Source organism: Tamandua tetradactyla, chromosome 15 (genome assembly GCF_023851605.1).
Source record: "Tamandua tetradactyla isolate mTamTet1 chromosome 15, mTamTet1.pri, whole genome shotgun sequence".
Lineage (NCBI taxonomy): Eukaryota > Metazoa > Chordata > Mammalia > Pilosa > Myrmecophagidae > Tamandua > Tamandua tetradactyla.
In genome coordinates this window covers 59855211-59877377 of record NC_135341.1, presented here as the reverse complement: position 1 = coordinate 59877377, position 22167 = coordinate 59855211, and the positions used below count along the sequence as shown (strand labels likewise).

Below are 22167 nucleotides of genomic sequence, written 5' to 3'. Positions count from 1 at the left end.
CCTAGATACGGGCAGAGCCCAGCAAATTTGCCATGTGTCTTCCTATGAGATGCTAAGCAAGCCAGAGCCCAGAGGAGCTAAGTGAAGGCCCACAGACACTTAGAGAGGAAACCACTGTCATGAGAAGTTAGAAGCAATGAACCAGGAACAAAGATCAGCAGACACCAGCCACATGCCTGCCCACATGACAGACATCAGCCTTTCTTGAATCAAGGTATCCTTTCCTGGATGCCTTAGTTTGGACATTTTTTTCTGGCCTCAGAAATGGCTAGCTTGTAATGTAATAAATTCCCTTTATAAAGCTGTTTCATTTCTGGTATATTACATTCTAGCAGCTTCAGCAAACCAAAATCCTGAGTATCTGAAGTACTGGCCCAGAAAGCTTGATTTTCTCAATAAATGGTAAAAGCCTAGCCAGCTATTAACAAACTAGACCAAGCTATAGTTTATCCTTCAACATTTGGGAAAACTCGCCCTACACTAATATATTTATCTTATTTGCCACAATTTAAATTATGTCAAAATAACAAACCTTTAATTTATGCAAAAATGAGTGTCATGGGCATATTATTATCAAAGAGTAGATTATTAAAAGACTAGCCAATATTTAAACAGTTTAACAGGAATGAAAATCAGTAACTTTTTATTTATTTATTTTAAATAGTACAACCACTTTATGTTTTTTAAGGGGGCGGTGCAGGGGGGTTGCACAGTCTATGAATTGAACCTGCATGGAAGGCAAGCATTCTACCACTGAACCACAAAAATCATTAATTTTTAAATTTTTAAAAACATATTAAAAAATTGTTCAATGGCAAGTTTGGATTTCTCTCAATAATGAAAATCAGTAATAAATGTATTCCACATGGGCACGCTACAAAGAAATTTAGTTTTTTCAAGAGCATTCCAAGAAAATGGAGATGACCTAGAGAAGTGTTTCACAATTTTAGATGTGAACTACTACCTCAGAATCTTTTGGAGTTCTGTTTAAAAATAGTGATTGCTAGGCTTCACTGTAGATCTATGCAAATCAGGTATCTGAGGTGAAAACTTCAACTGTACTTTCAATAAGTACTCCAGGTAATTCAAATTTAAGGACCACTAATCTAGAGGGAACAAAGTTAAGTGAGGTAGATGACTTACAGAATTTCAATTATAACTTGTACTCTTAAACATTTGGGGGCATAGTTAGCGCTATGTTATCAATTGATAAACACCACCTAACTTTTACATGGAGATTTTGTTTTTAATATTAATTTCATTTTTATTCATCTCATTTCACAATAGTATAAGAAGCCCATTTTTTTATATGCCCTGCAAGCAAATATATCTATATGCAGTCATGAAAACATTTTATATATTGGGTAGTGAAGTCTGTTTCTTCTTAGAGATTTACATTAGAGAAGTATAAATGAAGAGAGAATTCAAAAGGATTAAGAAGAAAGATGTTTAGAGGCATAAGGAAAAAACAACAATGCAGTTTATTCAAACATTATTAATCAGAATTATTTTAGAAGTTTAAAATCTTCAACTTCAGTCTTTACTACAATCAATACTCAGAGGGTCTTCAGTTCTTCATATGCCTTCATATACCTGGGTGTGGGATACTAGAAAAGACAGAAGTATCTTCTGACACTAGATTGGTCTTTCTTCTAAAAATAAATATGATTATCCTTTCACATTTCATCATAATAGTATCTACTATTTATTGATCATTTTCCTAGATAGGTACTATTATCTTAATTCATAGGATAATATTAAAACAGAATTTACATTATTACCCATAATAAGTATGTTGGCTTGAAGCTGTTTGTACCCCAGAAAAACAGGTTCTTAAATCTAAGAACCTGTGGGTGTGAACTCACTGTAAGCAGGACCTTTTGATGAGGCTACTTTAGTTAAGGTCTGCCCCACCTAAATTAGGGTTAAAATCCTTTATAAATGGAATGAATTCAGTCATGAGAGAGAAAGCCAGAAAAGCAAGAAGCTGAGATCAATGAAACCTGAAGAGAAGGGAGAGTCCACAGATGTCACCTTGTGACTCACCATGTGACAGGGGCCAATGATCATCAGCAGCCAGCCCCAGAACACCCCCAGAATGGTAGTCTTTAGGGAGAAAGCACATAGCCTTGATGATGCCTCAAAAATACGAGCAAATAAATTCCCATTGTCTAAGTCAGCCTATTTCCTGGTATTTGTTTGAGCACTCAAGGAAACTAGAACAGTGTAAGAGATATATTACACATATTACTTCCTTAAGTCAACACCAAACTTGGCAAGAAAGATATTATCACCACCACAGATGAGGAAACTGAGGCTCAGAGAGATGAGGTAAACTTGCCTATGATTACACAGGTAGTACATGACAGAACTGAGGTTTGAATCAAGCCCTATCTGGTAGGCTCTTTTCACTATTCTACATTGCCTCCCAATCAATCTTATTTAGAACTTCTATCATATATTCTACTCTGAGAACTCTAGATATTCCTATACCCATTTCCTTATAAACAAGTCAAGATACTAGAGAACAAGAATTAAGCCTTACAGAAGCAAGCAGACCAACACTTAACTCCTTTTTCTCTATTTATAATGAATAGGGGCAGGAATGACCTAACTAGTTTGATGAGAGAGATAATCAAATGCCTTTTATGAAGATAATTTATGTCTCTAAGCACTAAATGCCTACAGTTCAGTGAGTAAGCAAAAATATACTCAGCATCAGAAATACTGAGTTATCTTATTAACTGCCGTTAGTATAGAAATCAATTTGCATGGCCTGGGAATCATAAGAGTATCTTCCAGGGAATACATAAATAAGAACAGTCTATTTCTGTTAATTGGTTTCATAAAATACATCGCAATGCAACTGAGCACCTATTATACACTAAACGTTAGTGGTGTTAACAATTATTATTTGCAACAGGGATTAGAGAACTACATTTCAATTCAGAATATAAGCAGTATAAGAAAGAAAAAAGTTACGTTTTATTATTTCATGGATTACCAAGAACTTCATAACATCATCTTATTTAATAATCATGACAACTCTGTGGTAGTAATTATTTTTACTAAGTAATTATGATATGCCAGGCAGTGGGTATGCCTTTTACAGGCAATATCTCATTTATTCTTCATCCGAGGTAGTGAGCATCTCCTACCTCAGAGGTGGAGAAACTAAAACGTGTTAGAAAGGGGAGAGGTAGAGAGGGAGACAGATGGGCCAGGAATGAATGGAAATCAGCTAGATGACTCCAGAGCCACATAGCTCTTAAAAACTATACTTTGGTGCTTTGCAAAGTAAGCATTACTCCCATCTTAGAGAAAAAATGAAGACATTGTTTAGACTCTTGCCCAATGCCAACTGAGTAAGTGGAAAATTCAGAACTCAGATCCTGGTTGTTCTAACTTAATCCAATGTATTTCCCACCACACTATGCTGCCCTGTTATATATAATTATATAATTATATATGATTTCCCAGTTTGCTAACAATATCATGGAAAAAATTTTAACAGCCCTTTGAGAGAGATATAACTCTCAATCTACACACGATGGAGTAATCACAACAGGTTGGAAATTAGATATGGCGTTTTTAGAAAACTGAATTTAAACTATGGCTTGAGATTTTTGACAAATACAACTTAAAATTTCAATAGTGAAAAAGAAAGTGTCCTCTAAGTTTAGGGGCAAGGGTCAATTTCAATCTTAGTGAGTCACTAGTTAGATTACTTAGCACATTTCCGATATGTACTGAAACAATTTATGCTTTTATTTGTATTACTGCTTTCATGGGTATTTTATATCACTTTCAAGTATGTGCCCTCCTTGTCTATAGGGACGAGGGTCTCAGCTTACCTTGCATGTGCTGGTCACTCGGCATAACCGAAGACCGTACTGAATACACAGGTTAGACCCTCAAGAAACTACGAGTATCGACTATTTGCCTTCAATAATGTGTAGGAGATTGGTGTCCACCATGCAGATGCCCCAGACAGTGTCGTCCTATCCACACGTCCATCCTTCCTTTCCAAGAGAAATGCCATCTCAATGAATGAAATAAAACTGAAGGCGTCCCGTTAAATCAGACCACGGAAAGAAAATGAGCAACAGGGGAGAAGTAAAGTGAAGGGCCAAGAAAGGCCCAGAACAGCTGGGCGCAAGGGTGACAGTAGCAACGAATGCCAAAGCATGGGCGGCTCTCTAGACAAACGGGGGAGGGGGAAGTTGAGAGAAAATGACGTGACTCTTTTCATCTGCAACAGAAGCGAGTTTAGTTCCCGCAATCCCAGCCCCGGCTCAGCCGAAGCGAGTCACTCACCCTGAAGCCAGGTTACGTTGGGCTGCCCCCAGGGTCGCTGAGTTTCGATTCCCCAGTGTTTGGAAAAGGACCCAAAACAAGCAGGGTCGCCAGGGGTCACCACGGGCTTCCGGTTTCCTCGACGACACCGCCGCTTCCCCAGCGAAGGCAAATGCTCCAGAAGCACAGCGGACAGATCTCCATGTCTTTCGCCTCGGCCGCGCCAGGCCCGAAGCGGCCTTGCCCCTCGACAAGAGCCTAAGAGGTTCTGGAAGTAGCGACCAGCCGAAGCAAAATAGGCCGAGCCGTGGCCGCAGAAGGCCTGTTACCCAGCAACACGCGCGCGAGACCCAGGCCCCGCGGCCTCAGCTTCGTCAGAGCCCGCGCGGACTGCCGGCAGCGCGCGCGCCGTGAAGGGGTGTAGGGGAACCGCTGTCTAGGGGGCTGAACGGGAGGACGTGAAACGCACAACCACAGACAGACTTCCGCTGCCCGCGGGCTCAGTGCCAGAACCGCGCGAGGAAGCCGGAAGTCAGGCCCGAGGGAGTTGGGGGAGGGTGGACGTGGCGTACTACATGTCCCGTGAGCCTTTACGGCGCGACGAGGCGGTGCTAGCGTCGACACTAGAAGGTGGAGGCGGAGCCAGAGCTTGGTAAGAGCGTTTTCCGTCCCAGTGGCGGTTGGGCCGAGGGTTTTCCTCAGAGTCTCTGTCTAACGAGTCCGTTGCCCACTACAGCCACTTGGGGGTCCCCCAGCACGTAGTGCGTGCTGGCGCTATTAGTAGCGCCCTTATGGGTTTATGGAGCTGTCGCCTTATGGTGGTTGGAAATTAGGAAATGTGTTAGATGTGTGCTGTGGGAAGCCGTTTAACCCTTCAACCTACCCCTGGGCTCTGTTTTCCGGACGCCGTTGCCCACCCTCAGATCATTTGAAGGGCAAAGTCGGTGAATTGCTCAAGGTCCCGGAGTTATTCTGCAAAAACCAAAACGCGAATTCCAGGGCGCTGTTTTTAAAAAAATGTGGAGTTCATGTAATGAGAGAAAGAGGGTGGCAAAGCTTTGGGGTTATACACGGTTGTCCAGTATTTGTCACCACTCTTGGTTATTTCTAGATGACATTTAGCTCTGAGCTGTAGAGCCATGAAAAATTGAATCGTTACAATTTTGGGGGGTCGCAGCCAGGTGGAGCCGCTAGAGCCGCAGGGCTAACGAACGAACAAGAAAATCCTAATCATAGGGAGTTTACCCTCACTAACCGCCAGTTAGCAGCACTGACGCCCCTCACCACCCCCTAAGGTAATATTTTGACTGTTGGGTTTTTAAATATTAAGTCAGTGTTCTGATGGAATATCATTTTGAATCGCGTTTAAACTCATTAGCCCACCTGTAAGGTCAACACGGTGAATTCAATTTAAGAGTTTACTTTAAATATTTATTTATTGTTCTTAAGCTTTTTGTTTGTTTAGATTTACGTGAAATTTCACAGCTGTTTTGACCTATGACCACAATAAGATTGCATGATATTTTTAAAGCATCCAAAAATACACGTTAATGTAATCACTTAGAAAGGAGATCCATTAGCTCCAATTTCCTGGGCTAGGAGATGGAAGAGAACAGTATTCTTAATATTTTGGACAAGGATCAGCCCTTTTTGATTGCCTCCATAATGTGCTTTACCAATTTTCTGTTTCAAAGGGAACCACCAGAGCAGTATGTTTTGAATAATTTTGAAGGACGTTAACAAAATAAAACTGGTTGAGGTCCTGGAAATAATTTTTTTTTAAAGTGATAATCTGGTTTTAAATTTGTAGATGTAGAAATGCATTCTGTTTCTGAACTTTTATTCACAATTGAGATTAATTTGGGAATTGTTGAAAAGGCAGGAAAATTCATCTTTATTTTTTAAGTTAAATAAAAAAGAAAATGGCATAGCTCAAAATTTTAAAGTTTATCTGGTGAGAGAATCAATTTTGTTTTAAAACTCACATTTACCAATTATAAACAAAGTTATTTGCTTTTACAGAATGCATGTTTATCCTTTTAGTCAAGTAAATCAACTTTAATTTTCTTTTTAGGGAGTGGTACCCTATTGTGTTACAACAAAATATAACATATATTCACTGCATTTAGCTGGAAATGATCACTTCCCACCAACTTACATGCGTTTGTTTTAATTACTATGGCAAATAACTTGTTAAAGAAAACTTAGTTTTAGTTATAAGCATGTGTTAAAAAGTTTTGTTATAATTATGCTGCAAAAGAAAAGATGTCTGATAAGTAAAAGATATGGTCTTGGAAGTGACAGTCTATAGGAAAAGAGAATGGTCAGATAATCATTGCTAACCCAAATAACAAAAATGAATTGTAGGATCACTAGATTCTTAGCCAGTAGTGATCTGAATAGGTCATCGCTGGTTTACTAGAACTAGTCTTAATTCTCTTAAAAGTTTGTTGGAAAAGTGTTTTTTTTTCTTTCTTTCTCCTTTTTTCTTAAGAATGCTTATTTCTTCCCAAAAGGGAATTGTGAATTACATCATCCAAAAAGTTCTATCCCAGATCAGGTTTGAGACAACCTTTTTTTTTTAATCATTACATTTTTTTTGTAGTTGCAAACCAATCTAAAATTTTCAAAACAATTCACTGCTTTAAAAAAATACACTTGTTACAAAATGGTCATTTTGTACTGAATTTTACACTCTTGACACCAGGAACTGTGTGTGAGTGATGTTTATAGGGTGTTATGAATAAAAATGGAGGGGTAGATGCCATAAGATCTCCTCCTCATCTTCTCTTTCTCCCCAGTCAGGGACAGGACTCCTGAATGATATTTGGTTGCTGCTAGATCTCCTTTCTCACTGGAGTAGTTTGGGTTGCAAAGCAATATCTACACAAAGAATGTAACAGAACCCCTGACTGTGGCTCAGTAGGTGTCAGTTATTTCTAGGCAATCATGAATGTTTAGAGCTGGTTCAAATCTTATTTTTATTTAATTAGACAGATACAAAATCAATGAAGAAAATAGCATGTTATTTTTGTTTTAAGTAAGAGGTATGTCTATTTTCTAAGCTGTGAAGATTTACAGGTAGCGCAAACAGTAAAAATGCAGTATTTTAGGGCCATCTTAAAAGTAGATCTTTCTAATTAGCTATTTAAATTATATATTAATTCAATTTTATTGAAATCAAACCACCCTAACTTGTGTTTTCTGTTTTTTTGTTACATATAATAAGTACTGTGCTTTGTGGTAGACCCTAAATGGATATAATTCATCAGTATCAGCAGAATAGACTTAAGATATTAAAACTATTCAGTTATATAGCAGTGTCAGTCTTTTCATATTAACATCAGCTTATCAGTTTCACTGTCATTTCATCAGTAAAACTGTAAAAGCATTTCTCCCTCTATATTCTCTCTCTCTTACATATACACATATCACATCACATCACCATCTCATCACATCACATCTCATCATTTTTATGGTAGAGATAAAAAGCAGATTCGAGAATACTACCAAAAGTGAAATTATATTATTTGATAGAAGAAGTCTGTGCCTGACAGAAGAAGTTATAAAAAGTTTAAGACCCCTATAAATCCAAAATTTGAGGTAGGTAAGTTTTATGGTAAATTTGTGTAGTATATTTGTGTTCGTTTTGAAGAAAGAGAGTCACAGTTAGCTGAATCAAATTCTATACTTTAAAAGCTATGTGTAAAGTCCACCTTCCCCTTAAAATATTTTCTTTTTAGCCTATTGTCCTACTTTTAAATTTCCATTTAATGTAGGAGCTATTGAAAATTCTGATATCTAAGCATACATGGTCTGAATCCCTTTCTCCCCATTTCTTCCCATTCTCATCACATACCTCCCAAACACACACACACACACACACACACACACACACACACAGGAAGGTTGTGAACTCCTTAATGTCCATGACCTCTGTTTCACTTATATGTGTCTAAACTTATGTGTATCCTAAAGAAGCAGTCTTCAAACTGAACAAGACATTTCCCTTACCCTTACCCTCAGGAGGCTTTCCAGAGAGTGTATACAATATATATAATAAGGATAGTTTTAAGAGGTTAATTCTTAGGTTATTGACGTACTTCTTCACTAAAATTGATCTGCCTCAGAGTGTGCCTGGTTCAAGCATGCCTTCCCCTTTCCTTTTTGCTGGTTGTTCCTCTTCCGCTCTAAGGATAAAACAGTTCTTTTAATCTGGCCTAAATCTTGAAGTGGTATCTAGAAAGTGAATGACTTTAATGACTGTGTAGCTAATTCTTTTGCAAGGCTCATGATTCCCAACTGCTTTCAAAAGTACTCTGAAAGTACCTTGAGTTGTCACCTGAGCATTAAAAATAATTTTTGATGACATACCTCTATGTGATTTTTCGTATATAATTTAGGAGTTCAAAAAATGATAATTACTATAAGCAAAAATCCTTCCTCTCTCAAATACTCAGAATGGAAGAAGAAAAACTAAGAACCTATATTCTGTTTCTTTCTAGCAATAAATAGTATTCATCTATGCTTGTATGACCTAATTGGAGGGGAAAAGGCCTTTTGATATGCATGAGATGCATTTCCAATAAAAGCTTACTTTTAATGTTTTATAATGATTGTAATTTGTTATATAGTTATTTTCATGAATATTCTAGTAATTTAATGATAACATAGTACTAAGAAAAAATTTCAAACTTATGTCCTCCGGAATTTTAAATTTATATGCATAGTTTTATGGAAGGGAAATATGAGAGTGATCAATTTAAAAGACTTTCAGCAGACTTTTAAGCATTTATATTACATTGGGATAAACTTATGTAGGGAAGTGGGATGAAAATATGGATTCAGGGAGAAAGGGAATGATATCAGGTTCCTAACTGTTAAAGGAGAGATTTTTCATGTACTTTTCAAATTATATCAAATTACTATTATGTTCCATTTATGAAAGATATCAGTTTTATTTTAAAATACCAATCTTTCCAATATTCAAAAATATATCTCTTGTATGTATGAAGAAAAAAATTAAGTTAACATAAAATATGTGAGGGTGCACAAAGATTTTCAGAGTTCTTCTGGGAAATACAAGAATAATTAAGTTTGAAGACATCTTTCTATAGCCTTGAAGACTTTTTTGATAACTTGTTGACCTGAAATGCTTTGCAGACAACAGCATTTTATTTCTGACAGAGAGCTTTCATTTTTCAAAATAAACATGAATATTATAATTGTAAACCCAGTATCTAAATGCAGTGACTTTCTGGTGGAAAACTGGGTAGGTGAAGAAAAATTAATAGTCCAAAAAAACCAGAGGAGTATAGAGAGAAAATATGAGAACAGCAGCAGGAGAACAGCCACAGAGTAGCCAGAATAAGGGTAGTAGATTTTTCAGAGAAAAAAGACCCAATAGAGATAATCTCAAACTTATTAAATAAGGTAGAACAACTCTCCTGTGAGGGTTGACAGTTACACTGTCTTGCTATCTAGGATATGTATTTATTCATTTAATATTTGGCACATATTTATTTAGCACCTACAATATGTCAGATGATGTTTTAGGCACTGGGATACACAGACAAAATGGCTTTATAAATTATAAGGAAGTAAAATAATCACAGGAAAATCAGTCACATAGACAAGGAACTATATGAAATTTAATGACATGGCAAGAAACTGCCTGCCATTTATTTTTTGTTGACAGTTTCTATATGTGCCTATGAAGAAAATAATTTTTTTTCCAATTTAAAATGAGAGGAATAAATTAATCTATTTTGAGGTTTCTTGTAAGAAAACAACAGAAAGTCAGCTTTTCAGAGGAAAGTTATTTTATAAAGTTACCAAATAAACAGTGATGAAAGATGTCATTAGACTTCAGTTAGATATACAGAGAGAAATTTTTAAAATATATTGTAAGGAGATAGGGAAATTTTCCCAACCATTGCCCAACTCATGCAATGTAAAAGTAAATAGGGAAATTTTCCCAACCATTGCCCAACTCATGCAATGTAAAAGTAAATAGTTAACTTTCTAATAGTTAAAATATGAAAGACATAGTTTCCTAGTGTAGATTTTTTTGATTGCCTAGGAGTAATTAATTGATGCTTCAATGGAAAAAAAAACATTTTTTTATTCAGTGATATTTTATTAATCACTTTCTCTGGACATATATTTTATATCAATCCCATTTGGCTTTTCTCCCTCTCTAGCCTATCTATTTGTTTCCAGACAAAGGTGGTGGGTTCTTTACCTGAAAAGTTCAATGACAAATTCCTAAGACCCCAGAGTTTCAAAGAGAGAAAGAGTTTATTGCTAAGTGCAAAGCAGGAAATCAGATGGTCTGTGGGCCCAAAAAATGTGTCTCCCCAAACTGCAGTAATTCTGATAGTTTTATGGTATCAAAAGATGGACAGGCAGGCGTGTCAATCTCACTGGTAATCTGGGACAGGAATCCTGAGATGAGTAGGAACCTGACATCATGGGATTGAGAAAGCTTTCTTGATCAAAAGGGGAAGAGATAAATGAGACAAAATAAAGTTTTAGTGGCTGAGAGATTTCAACCAGAGTCGAGAGGTTATCCTGGAGGTTATTCTTATGCATTACATAGATATTGTTTTTTAGTTTACAGTACATTAGAGTGGCTAGAGGGAAGTACCTGAAACTGTTGAACTGTGTACCAGTAGCCTTGATTCTTGAAGAAGGTTATATAACTTTATAGCTTTTACAGTGTGATAGTGTGTTTGTGAAAACTTAATGTCTGATGCTCCTTTTATCCAATATATGGACAGATGAATAAAAAAATAAGGAAAAATAAATAGGTAAATAATAGGGAATGATAAAGGGGGAAATTGGGTAAATTGTAATTCTGTTAGTCAATGAGAGGGAGGAGTAAGGTGTATGAGATATGTGAGTTTTTTTCTTTCTATTTCTTTTTCTGAATGATGTGAATGTTCTAAAAATGATCATGGTGATGAAAACACAACTATGTGTTGATTTTGTGAGCCATTGCTTGTATTCTGTGGATGGACTGTGTATGTGTGAAGACTTCTGAATAAAAATATTTTTAAAAAAGAAAAAATGATAAGCATGTTTTAGGATAATGAGCTCAATGGCTCCAGATGATGTAATTAGAGGTGATTTAGTTATTGAGCCTGCACAGATTAATTACATGCTTTGTCACAGAATGTATGTAAGAAAATAGTGTCCTAATATGATGGGTGTGATTTTCAGTATTATAATGAAGTATAGGTGACTAATAGTTAAAGTCTAAGCTACCGTGCATGTCAAATGGGCCCATTTTGGTTAGATCCAGTTTTGGTTATCAAGATAACTTTGGAATTGGGGTGGGATAGTTTTTGGCTGACCCACAGTCCTTAATTAATAAACATTAGTGGCTGTCTTTAGTGATCACAAGACTCCAAACTAGAAACAGCAGATAAATTGGGTACAAGTGAGGGTTGGTCACAAGGTTTTTACAATCACAAGGGCACAAGATAAAGGCTATGCAATCAAAGATCAAGGCAGTTGAATTATAGTTCAGAGATTTCAGGAATTTCCATTTGTCTACACCAGTATACCAGAATGCAAAAAGAAATATCTATATAATGATTAAGCAACCATAATCATCCCTTAATTCCTAATTTCTCAGTTACAACCCCTCCCACTCATTTGATAATTATATCATCCCACTGTCTTCTAGCCTCCATGGTTTCTGCTGAGAAATCTACACATAGTCTTATTGGGTTTCCCTTGTATGTGATGAATTGTTTTTTTCTTGCTGCTTTCAAGATCCTCTCTTTCTCTTTGACCTCTGACATTCTAACTAGTAAGTGTCTTGGAGAATGCCTATTTGGGTCTATTCTCTTTGGGGTGCACTGCACTTCTTGGATCTGTAAATTTAGGTCTTTCATAAAAGTTGGGAAATTTTCAGTGATAATTTCTTCCATTAGTTTTTCTCCTCCTTTTCCCTTCTCTTCTCCTTCTGGGACACCCACAACATGTATATTTGTGTGCTTCATATTGTCCTTGAGTTCCCTGATCCCCTGTTCAAGTTTTTCCATTCTTTTCCCGATAGTTTCTGTTTGTTTTTGGAATTCAGATGTTCCATCCTCCAGTTCACTAATTCTAGCTTCTGTCTCTTTAGATCTACCATTGTAGGTATCCATTGTTTTTTCCATTTTTTCTTCTTTGTCCTTCACTCCCATAAGTTCCGTGATTTGTTTTTTCAGTTTTTCTATTTCTTCTTTATGTTCAGCCCATGTCTTCTTCATGTCCTCCCTCAATTTATCGATTTCGTTTTTGAAGAGGTTTTCCATTTCTGTTCGTATATTCAGCATTAGTTGTCTCAGCTCCTGTATCTCATTTGAGCTATTGGTTTGTTCCTTTGACTGGGCCATATTTTCAATTATTTGAGCGTGATCCGTTATATTCTGTTGGCGTCTGCGCATTTAGACAGATTTCCCTGGGTATTGGATCCAAAAGTTTGGAAGATTTTTCTGTGAAATCTCTGGGTTCTGTTTTTTTTTATCCTGCCCAGTAGGTGGCGCTCGTGGCACACGTTTGTGTGCGGGTCCCACCAGTAAAAGGTGCTGTGGGACCTTTAACTTTGGAAAACTCTCGCCGTCCAGGAGGTTCGCTAGCCAAAGCGGCTTGAGCCGGCCCGGGGTCCGAACGTGGGGAGGGTCGCTGGCCGCCGCAGCCCGAGAAAGAGCCCGTCCGAATTTCCTAGTCGGCCCAGGGCGACAAGCATGGCGGGAGGGCGCCAGCGGCAGCGGCCCGCCCGGGAGAGTGCACGTTCCCGGGGAGTCACGGGTTTGGAAGGGGCCTCCCCCACCCGTCACCGTTCTCCGAGGCCTGGGGATTTCCGATCCAATTCTCTCAGTTGGTCCGGGGGGCCGCGCGTGGTGTGGGTGCCAGCCGCCGCAGTTTCAGGGGACCGCCTCTCCAATTCTCCCAGCCGGCCCGGGAAGGGGGAAGGGAGTGACTCCGGCCGCTTGCCGCCCCGCCCGGTGAAGCCCGCGCGCCTCGGCAATCTCACCCGAGCGGCTTCTCTCAGCCAGCCAGCCGTTCCAGGATGGGGTACGCTGTCTTTTTTTATCTCTGTTGTGGCTTTGGGAGCTGTTCTGTGTCGTTTCTACTCCCCTAGTAGCTGTCCTGGAGAAGAAACTAAGATCCGCGCGTCTTACTAAGCCGCCATCTTCTCCGGAAGTCCGACTTCTCATCTTGGTTTGAAATCTCTTAGCCATTGAAACTCTATTCATTTATTTCCCCCCATTCGGTCAACCAGTCCCATGATGCCAGGGCCAGGCTCATCCCTGGGCATCAGGTCCCACATTTTAAGAGCCAGGCTTATCCCTGACAGTCATGTTTCACATTGCCATGCAGACCTACACACCTGGAAGTCATGTCCCATGTAGGGAGGGAGATCAGAGTTTGGCTTAGAGAGAGAGACCACATCTGAATGACTAAAGAGTTTCCTGGGGATCACTCTTAGGCATTAATTATAAGTAGGCTCAGCTTTGTCATTATAGAAATATGTTTCATAAGGGCTAGCTTCAAGATGGGGGACTTGGCTTGTTAAATTGGGAGCCCTTCTTTGTTAAGAGAATACCAGGGATTCCTTAGGTGGGGGAAGTATAGCAGTTTCACTTTTTCTCCATTCCCTCAAGGCACTTTGCAAATAAATACTTTTTCATTTTTTTGTCCAAAATACTTTGAAATGCATTAAGGTATAACATTAACTTGTATAAAATATCAAGATTTTATTCCTTATTCTAGATCCCATGTCCAATAAAGCTGAATTAGTTTGTTTAAATAAACTGACTAAACAGGTTAAATTGGATAGTGTATTACAGAAAATTTAAATTTTTGACAAAATAATTTTTGGTCTCATGCAAAAGTTAAAGTCTTAAAATACAGACAGTATGATCTTGTACTCTGTATCCTGGTCTGCCTTAGACTTAACCAGATCAGCTTCATTCACACTTTCATCAAAGTCTGATTCTTTTTCAGCTTTTTAACAATTGCTTTATGGAATAAGGCTGACTTTCAGAGGTGGAGAACTCTGAGTCTCAGGTGTCACGTTGATATCTGAAGTGCCAGGGAATTACCAGGTTATATACAAAGGAAAGCATCTCATATTTTAGAAATAATAGTTAAAGCTCAAGATTAAATAATGCTGCTGTAAAAGCTTACAATGTAAGCCTTCATCTTATTATAAGCATTTTAAATGAAGCTGCTTTCAGAAATAAAAACATTTGACAATTGTCTTATACTGACAAACCATAGCAGAGGTTTTGTCCTGTTTCACCTTTACACATTTACAAGAGTTGTGTTAATTAATAAAAATTATTATTATAAATATATAAATAATAAAAATTATTATTATGATAAAAAATTGTATATTTATCCTGCCTCTCATTTAAAGTATCTCCTTGTAGATGAAGCTCTGACCTGTATCTGACCACATGTACTTTTAGAGAAGTATTAGAGTAAAGGAGTGTGACTGACAAGTAGATCTGGCTGTTTCCATGATTGGTAACCTTTTTCTAAAATAATTAAAAATCATGACTAAACAACATCATTACAGTTGTCGAACATTATACAGATCAGTGTCAGGATATAATATGACTTTAGAAATTTTCTATACAATATCTAAATATATGAATAGCATTTTACCCATACAAATTTCACTAACAAAAGGACAGAAAATCCCCTTTAACCACTGTAATACTTCCCAAGCACCTTCTATGTAATATGTTAAATTTTAGCACCTCACTTTTATGAGGTAAAAGAACAAATCCTCTGTAACAGTTTTTCCTTATAAGTGAGAAGACTTATTTTCTGAAATAAAGGAAGATGAGGCCAACATAAACCTTAACAAGGATATTATTCAGATGTAAAGTCTTTGTCTTCTAGACAGAGTACTCAGATGGTTAAGAAAAACTTTTTAAAACTTTTCGTTAAAAGCAAACATCATGCTAATCCACATTATTTTAACAGGAAGAAATTAAAGTTTCATTTTGTATGAATACATGGTTGGACACAAAAGCGTTTTTTTCTAAAATATATGATAAACAAGGTTATTAAATTTTGGTCAGCATTGACTATTACAGACAATTCACTCTTATAAACCATCTACAACTTTCCATATCCATTTAGGACTTGTAGGGCATACAAACAAAATTTAATCAGAGAATATGATCATCTTAATATGGAAAATAATAAAAATACTATCCATCCTCCTTATAGGTTTTATCTATCCAGACTGTATATGACTAAAAATAACTTTGATAACAAATTTACATACAAAGCTCTTTGAACATGCATACTACTTTCTAATAACAGTTTCCATGAAGGAGAGAAGAGACAGAAATAATACAAAATAATGGAAGAGGTAAGAAATTTATGATTGTGTTTGAAATATAGCCAGGTATTTATATACTTTATACTCACAACACAAAAATGATTACTTTACAATATGCCTAAATTCTCAGTCTAGTTTAGCAATATTTTCAAAGGTCAGGAGAGCCCAAGTTTGAAATATAATCAACTTTTCAATAATTAAGGGATTTATATCCAGAAAAAACCCTCAAATTTTTCTCAACTTTATTCCCAAATGCAAAATAATAATAGGAATATGTTAGTTCACAAGATTAAGTTATGGCTTCAAAAGCTCTCTCTCTCTCTCTCACACACACACACACACATATTCATAGCTCTATTTATTCAAACGCTTTCTTATTTAAAGGTTGTACAAGTGTCATCTCTTCTATGAGGTCTTAGTACATTCTTTAACTCCCTGCTTTTTAAATTCTTCCAGCATTTTTATTGCTTTATTACTACTGTCTTATACTATGGCCTGGTACAAGTATGTTCTAACTACAATATAAACTTTTTGAAGCTAAGAATTGTTTTCCCTATTCATGACAGCACTTACTAACAAAAATATACTGATTGACATTAAAAAAGCCACTACAAATTCACATTCTTCCACCTCACTCCCACCCCCTCTCAGTGTTCTAGTTTGCTAGCTGCCAGAATGCAATATACCAGAAACGGAATGACTTTTAAAAGGGGAATTTAATAAGTTGCTAGTTTAAATTTCTAAGGCTGAGGAAACAAGTCTATAGAAATGTCCAATCAAAGGCATCCATCCATGGAAAGAGACCTTGGTTCAAGAAAGCCAATGAATTTCAGGGTTTCTCTCTCAAGTGAGACGACACATGGCAAACACAGTCAGGGCTTCTCTCTCAGCTGGAAGGGCACATGGCAAACACGGCATCATCTGCTAGCTTTCTCTCCTAGCTTCCCGTTTCATGAAGCTCCCCGGGAGGCATTATCCTTCTTCATCTCCAAAGGTCACTGGCTCGGGGCTCTCTGCTACGTGGTGCTGCAGCATTCTCTGCTCTCTCTGAATCTCTCATTCTCCAAAATGTTTCCTCTTTTATAGGACTCTAGTAAACCAATCAAGACCCACCCAGATGAGTGGAGACACATCTCCCCTAATCCAGTTTAACAACCACTCGACTGGGAGACATCTCCAGGAAGATGATCTAATTACAGATTCAAACATACAGTATTGAATAGGGATTATTCTGCCATTTTATGAAATGGGATTTTGATTTAAACATGGCTTTTGTAGGGTCTATACATCCTTTCAACTAGCACGCAAGGAAAACTTTTTCATAGCTCTCAAGGAGCTTCCATTTTACCTACTGAAATTTGGCAAGTGGATTTTAATCCCAAGGCTATTCATATTTTGATAATGATCTGATTAGTATGGTTACCATTGCAAATACATTATTGGAAAAAATAATCTCAACAAACATGGCCTGTTCCACAGCATTTTTCTATGCCTATCATTTCTGATTTCCAAGCCCAATTGAAAGAATTCTAAACCACACCTTTCTGCATCTTTGTGCACCCATTCCTTCCCTCATTGCTGCTTTAGGTGCTTAGGCCCTGGAGGCAGGGAGGGTGAAAAAGAAATACTGAGATCTGGTTTGTTGAACTTGATTTGAAAAGTATTAATTGAGGATGGTGAAATTTGAGAGTTTCCATATCCTTTTAATTATTTCCAATTATTAGATCTATTTCACTTAAATCTGTGACCTGGACAATTGGAAATGTCTTTTTGCTTTTCCAGAGGCAGCCCTCTGACAGCATTTTGCTGCTGTAGAGAAATTCCAAGGGCAGTTTCTTTCTAATATCCAGATTTTTAAATAGTGATTCCAAAAGTAAGCTTGGAACCCTGCTGTTTGGAAAAGAGGGGGGTTCATTCTGGGACTGCAGGAATATAGATAGATAGATAGATAGATAGATAGATAGATAGATAGATAGATAGATAGATAGATAGATAGATAGATAGATAGATAGATAGATAGATAGATAGATAGATAGATAGATAGATAGATAGATAGATAGATAGATAGATAGATAAGATAGGTAGATAGATAGATAGAGCACTTATTCATTTTTAAGCAATTCAAATAGAGGTCTTTGCAAATTTTTTGCTGTTTGCTATTACCATCCAGAGGTATGAGAATATATATTGGCCAGGCAAACAGACACAAAATAAAAAGTCAGAAGCAGAAACACAGGAATACTTTTGAGAGGTACTAGCAAAGGATTGCATATACATTATCTTATCCCATTTCTGCCCTTTTGCAGAACAATTATAAAGCCATTATCAGGCTATTGCTCCTCTGATTCTAAATCATATTGAAGCCAGACTGTGTTATAGAAATAAAACTTTTTCTCAGACTCATAACTAAAATCTTTCCAATTTTTCAGTGCCACCCAAAGGTTCCCATTTTAAAAAATTTCTGTAATCAGTAACCATTCGGAACACTTGACCAATACAAATTCAGAAAAACATTGTTTTAGTTTGTTAAATGCTGCCAGAATGCAATATACCAGAAATGGAATGGTTTCTAAAAAAGGAATTTATTAAGTTACAAGTTTACAGTTCTAAAGCCATAAAAATGCCCAAACTAAGGCATCCAGAAAGAGGAACCTTTACTTGAGAAACGCCAATGTCTGTCACATGGTAAGGCATGTGGCTGGCATCTGCTGGTCCTTGTTTCCGGTTCTGTTACTTTCAGGTTCTGATGCCAGTGGTTTCCTCTCTAAATGTCTTTGGGCCTTCAATTAGCTCCACTGAGATACAACTCTGGATTGTAACTTGCTTAGCATCTCGTGGGAAGGCACATGGCAATATCTGCTGGACTATGCATTCCATACATCTGTGTCTAGGTGTCCTCTCTCTCAGCACTCCAAATATCTTAAAATGTCTGCATTTCTGTCAGCTCTGAAGCAACTGTGTTTTCTCCAAACTCTTCCCTTTTAGAGGAGTCCAGTAAACTAATCAAGATCTACCTTGAATGGGCAGAGTCACATCTCCATCTAATCAAATGCCACACCCACAATTGGATGTTTCAATCCAATTGTGTAATTGGGAAGTAATATAATCAGTAAGTCACACCCACAATTGAGTTGGTCAGTCTCCATGGAAACAGTGTAATGAAAGGTTTCCACCCTATAATATTGAATCAGGACTAAAGGACATGGCTTTTCTGGAGTACACAACACTTTCAAGCCAGCACAGAGATAACTAACAAATTTAAAGATACTTAACGCTTACTATATATGTATGTAACATACCCATTAATGGGTGAAGTGTTCCTAATTGGTTACTGTTCTAGTTTGCTAGCTGCCAGAATGCAATATGCCAGAAACTGAATGGCTTTTAAAAAGGGGAATTTAATAAGTTGCTAGTTAACAGTTCTAAGGCTGAGAAAATGTCCCAATTAAAACAAGTCTATACAAATGTCCAATCTAAGACATCCAGAGAAAGATACGTTGGTTCAAGAAGGCCAGTGAAGTTCAGGGTTTCTCTCTCAAGCGAGAAGGCACATGACAAACAGAGTTACAGTTTCTCTCTTGACTGGAAGGGCACATGGCAAACACGGCATCATCTACTAGCTTCTTCTCCTGGCTTCCTGTTCCATGAAGCTCCCCGAGAGGCATTTTGCTTCTTCATCTCCAAAGGTTGCTGGCTGATAGACCATGCTTCTCGTGGCTATGTCATTCTGCTCTGCTCTCTCTGAATCTCTCTTTCTCCAAAATGTTTCCTCTTTCATAGGTCTTCAGAAACTAATCAAGACCCACCCAAATGGGTGGAGATATGCCTCCAGCTAATCCAGTTTAACAATCACTCTTGATTAAATCACATCTGCAGGGAGATGCTCTAATTAGTTTCAAACATGCAGTACTGAATAGGGATTAGAAGAAACGGCTGCCTTTACAAAATGGGATTAGGGTTAAAACATGGCTTTTCTAGGGTACATACATCATTTCAAACCAGAACAGTTACCATGTTTACCTGCCCTGCTGGGGCTCCATAACTTAGGGCAGTTGGACTCCTTAGGAATCTTTGTACCATCTGGGTCACCAGACAAAGGCAGTGTATCTTTGCCTGATGGACTCAGGTGACCATTTCCTGAGACACTAGGGTTTCAAGGAGAGAAAGAGTTTATTGCTAGGCATGAAGCAGGAAATCAGATGGCCTATTGGTCCCAAAATCTCTCTAGCCAAACTGTAGTTGTCTGATATTTTTACAATATCAAAAAGTGGGCAAGTTTTAGGATAATGCGCACAATGGCTCCAGATGACATGATTAAAGGTAATTCAATTACTGGTTATGCACAGATTAATTACATGCTTAGTCACAGAATGTATGTAAGAAAATGGTGGCCTTAATATGATGATAGGTGTGATTGTTAGTATTATAATGAGGTATAGGTAACCTATAGGTTGAAATCTAGGCTGCTCTGCATTTTAGGTGGTCCTATTTTGGTTAGATCCAGCTTTGGTTATCAAGATAACTTTGGAATTGAGGTGGGTTCGCTCTGGGCTGGCCCATGGCCCTTCATTAATAAGCATTAGGCGCTGTCTTTAGTGATCACGATACTCCCAAAGTAGAAAAAGCAAATAAAATGAGTACAAGTGAGGGTCAGCCACAAGGTGTTTTATAGTCAAAAGCACACAAGATAAAGGCCATATATTATCATTATCAGAGATCAAGGCAGTTGGATTATAGTTCAAAGAATTCAGGAATTTTGCTCTGTCTACTTCAGTATACCAGAAAACAAAAAGGAATATCTATATAATGATCCAGCAACCATAATTAGCCTTTAAATCTTAATTTCTCAGTTACACATTCACCTGGTTTTATGGATTCTACCTTGGAGCTATCTTTCATACCCTGGTTTATATCCCCTACCATACCACGGCTTTTCATCTGGACTATGGAAATACTTTCCTCTAAATAGTCTCTCTAAACCCATCCTTTACACTATCCAAATTGTGTGTCATGGTTAGGGACAGGTGTCAACTTGACCAAGTTGTGGTACCTGTTTATCTGATTGGGAAAGTGCTGCCCTGTCTGTTGCAATGAGGACATTTCATAGGATTAGGTCATGATCACGTCAGCTACATCCACAGCTGATTCCATTTGTAATCAGCCAAAGGAGAGTGTCTTCTGTAATTAGTGATGCTAAATCTAATCATGGGAAGCCTTTTAAGGAGGACTCAGAGGAGACAGGTTCCATTCCTGCTTTGGCTGGTGAGCCTCTCCTGTGGAGTTCATCCAGGCCATCCATCGGAGTCATCGGCTTCGCAGCCTGCCCTGTGGATTTTGGACTCTGCGTTCCTATGGTCACATGAGACACTTTTATAAATTTTATATTTGCAAGTGTTCCCTGTTGATTCTGTTTCTCTAGAGAACCCTAACTAATACATCTTGGTACCAGAAGTGGGGTTCTGCTGTGGTTTGCAAATACCAGATATGTTGGAACAGTTTTTGGATGGCTAAAGGGAAGATTTTGGTGGAACCATGAAGAGAATGATGGAGAAGTCCTGGAGGGCTTGAAGAGACTGTTGGTGTAAATGGAACCACTGCTAATCTTGGCAAAGGAGGACACAAAAGGGAAAAATTGGAGTTTGCAGAGTAAGAACCATGGAAGCTTGGGTCTGAAGCCAAGAAACCTCATCCAGGAGAGTGGACCCACCCATATACATGGAGAGGGTGAGTTTACCCTGAAGGGCAAGGATGAGTTTCCCCTCTCATTGCAGTGGAAGAATTGTGCAGCCTCGGGCCTTGGAAAAGGTGTAGCACGCTCCTTGGGGGACTGGGAGAGCCTGGCTGCCACCATGTGGAGGGGTTGAGCGTGTGCCCCAGAAATGGCAGAGAGCCCAGGGGTGGCCCTGATGCCTGGAGAGAGTGTAGCCCAGAGGTGGTCTCCTCGATGTTCCCCAAGGTTGATTTGGAAAGAGGCGGGCCACTGTATAGGCCCTTGGAAGGGGTGGGACTGCCACTTTCTAAAGCCAAAGGATAAATGACTTTCAGACTTTGAGATCCCACGGCGCTTGCCGTGCAGGTTTTACATCTGTGTTTCTTCCAATTTCTCCCTGTGGAAATGACAATCTATATCCTGTGAATATCCTCCTTTGCATCTTGGCACCAGACAACTTGTTTTGAGATTCACAGGTCCACAGCAAGAACAGATTTTTTTGCATCTGTCTAAGGTGATGCTTGAAGTTGCCAAATTGACAAGGGGTGGACATGTGTTAGTTAGATTCAGTTGTTAACTTGGCCAGGTGAGCATACCTAGTTCTGTTGCTGCGGACACAAGCCAATGGTACGTGAACCTCATCTGTTGCTAATTACATCTGCAGTCGGCTAGGAGGTGTGTCTGCTGCAATGAGTGACATTTGACTTAATTGGCTGGTGCTTAAAAGCAATGTAGCACAGCCTAGCAGCTAGGCATTCCTCATCTCACCACTAGCAGCTCAGCCCAGGCCTTTGGAGATACA

The 22167-nt window shown here is 38.2% G+C and overlaps 2 protein-coding genes across 6 annotated transcripts in view; one reads left to right on the top strand and one right to left on the bottom strand.

Annotated features, from left to right (window-relative positions):
* AZI2 (5-azacytidine induced 2) overlaps window positions 1-4849 on the bottom strand; it is a 35102-nt gene extending 30253 nt beyond the window's left edge. Inside the window, exon 1 of one of the 2 annotated variants that reach the window (XM_077129945.1) lies at window positions 4318-4849. The gene's annotated coding sequence lies outside the window, so the exon portion shown is untranslated. The remainder of the gene's footprint in view (window positions 1-4317) is intronic. The other variant, XM_077129944.1, reaches the window with a different exon arrangement.
* The window catches only part of ZCWPW2 (zinc finger CW-type and PWWP domain containing 2), a 218258-nt gene continuing 200808 nt past the window's right edge, over window positions 4718-22167 (top strand). For 2 of the 4 annotated variants that reach the window (XR_013162874.1, XM_077129946.1), the window contains exon 1: window positions 4718-4948. The gene's annotated coding sequence lies outside the window, so the exon portion shown is untranslated. The remainder of the gene's footprint in view (window positions 4949-22167) is intronic. The other 2 variants (XR_013162875.1, XR_013162876.1) reach the window with 2 other exon arrangements.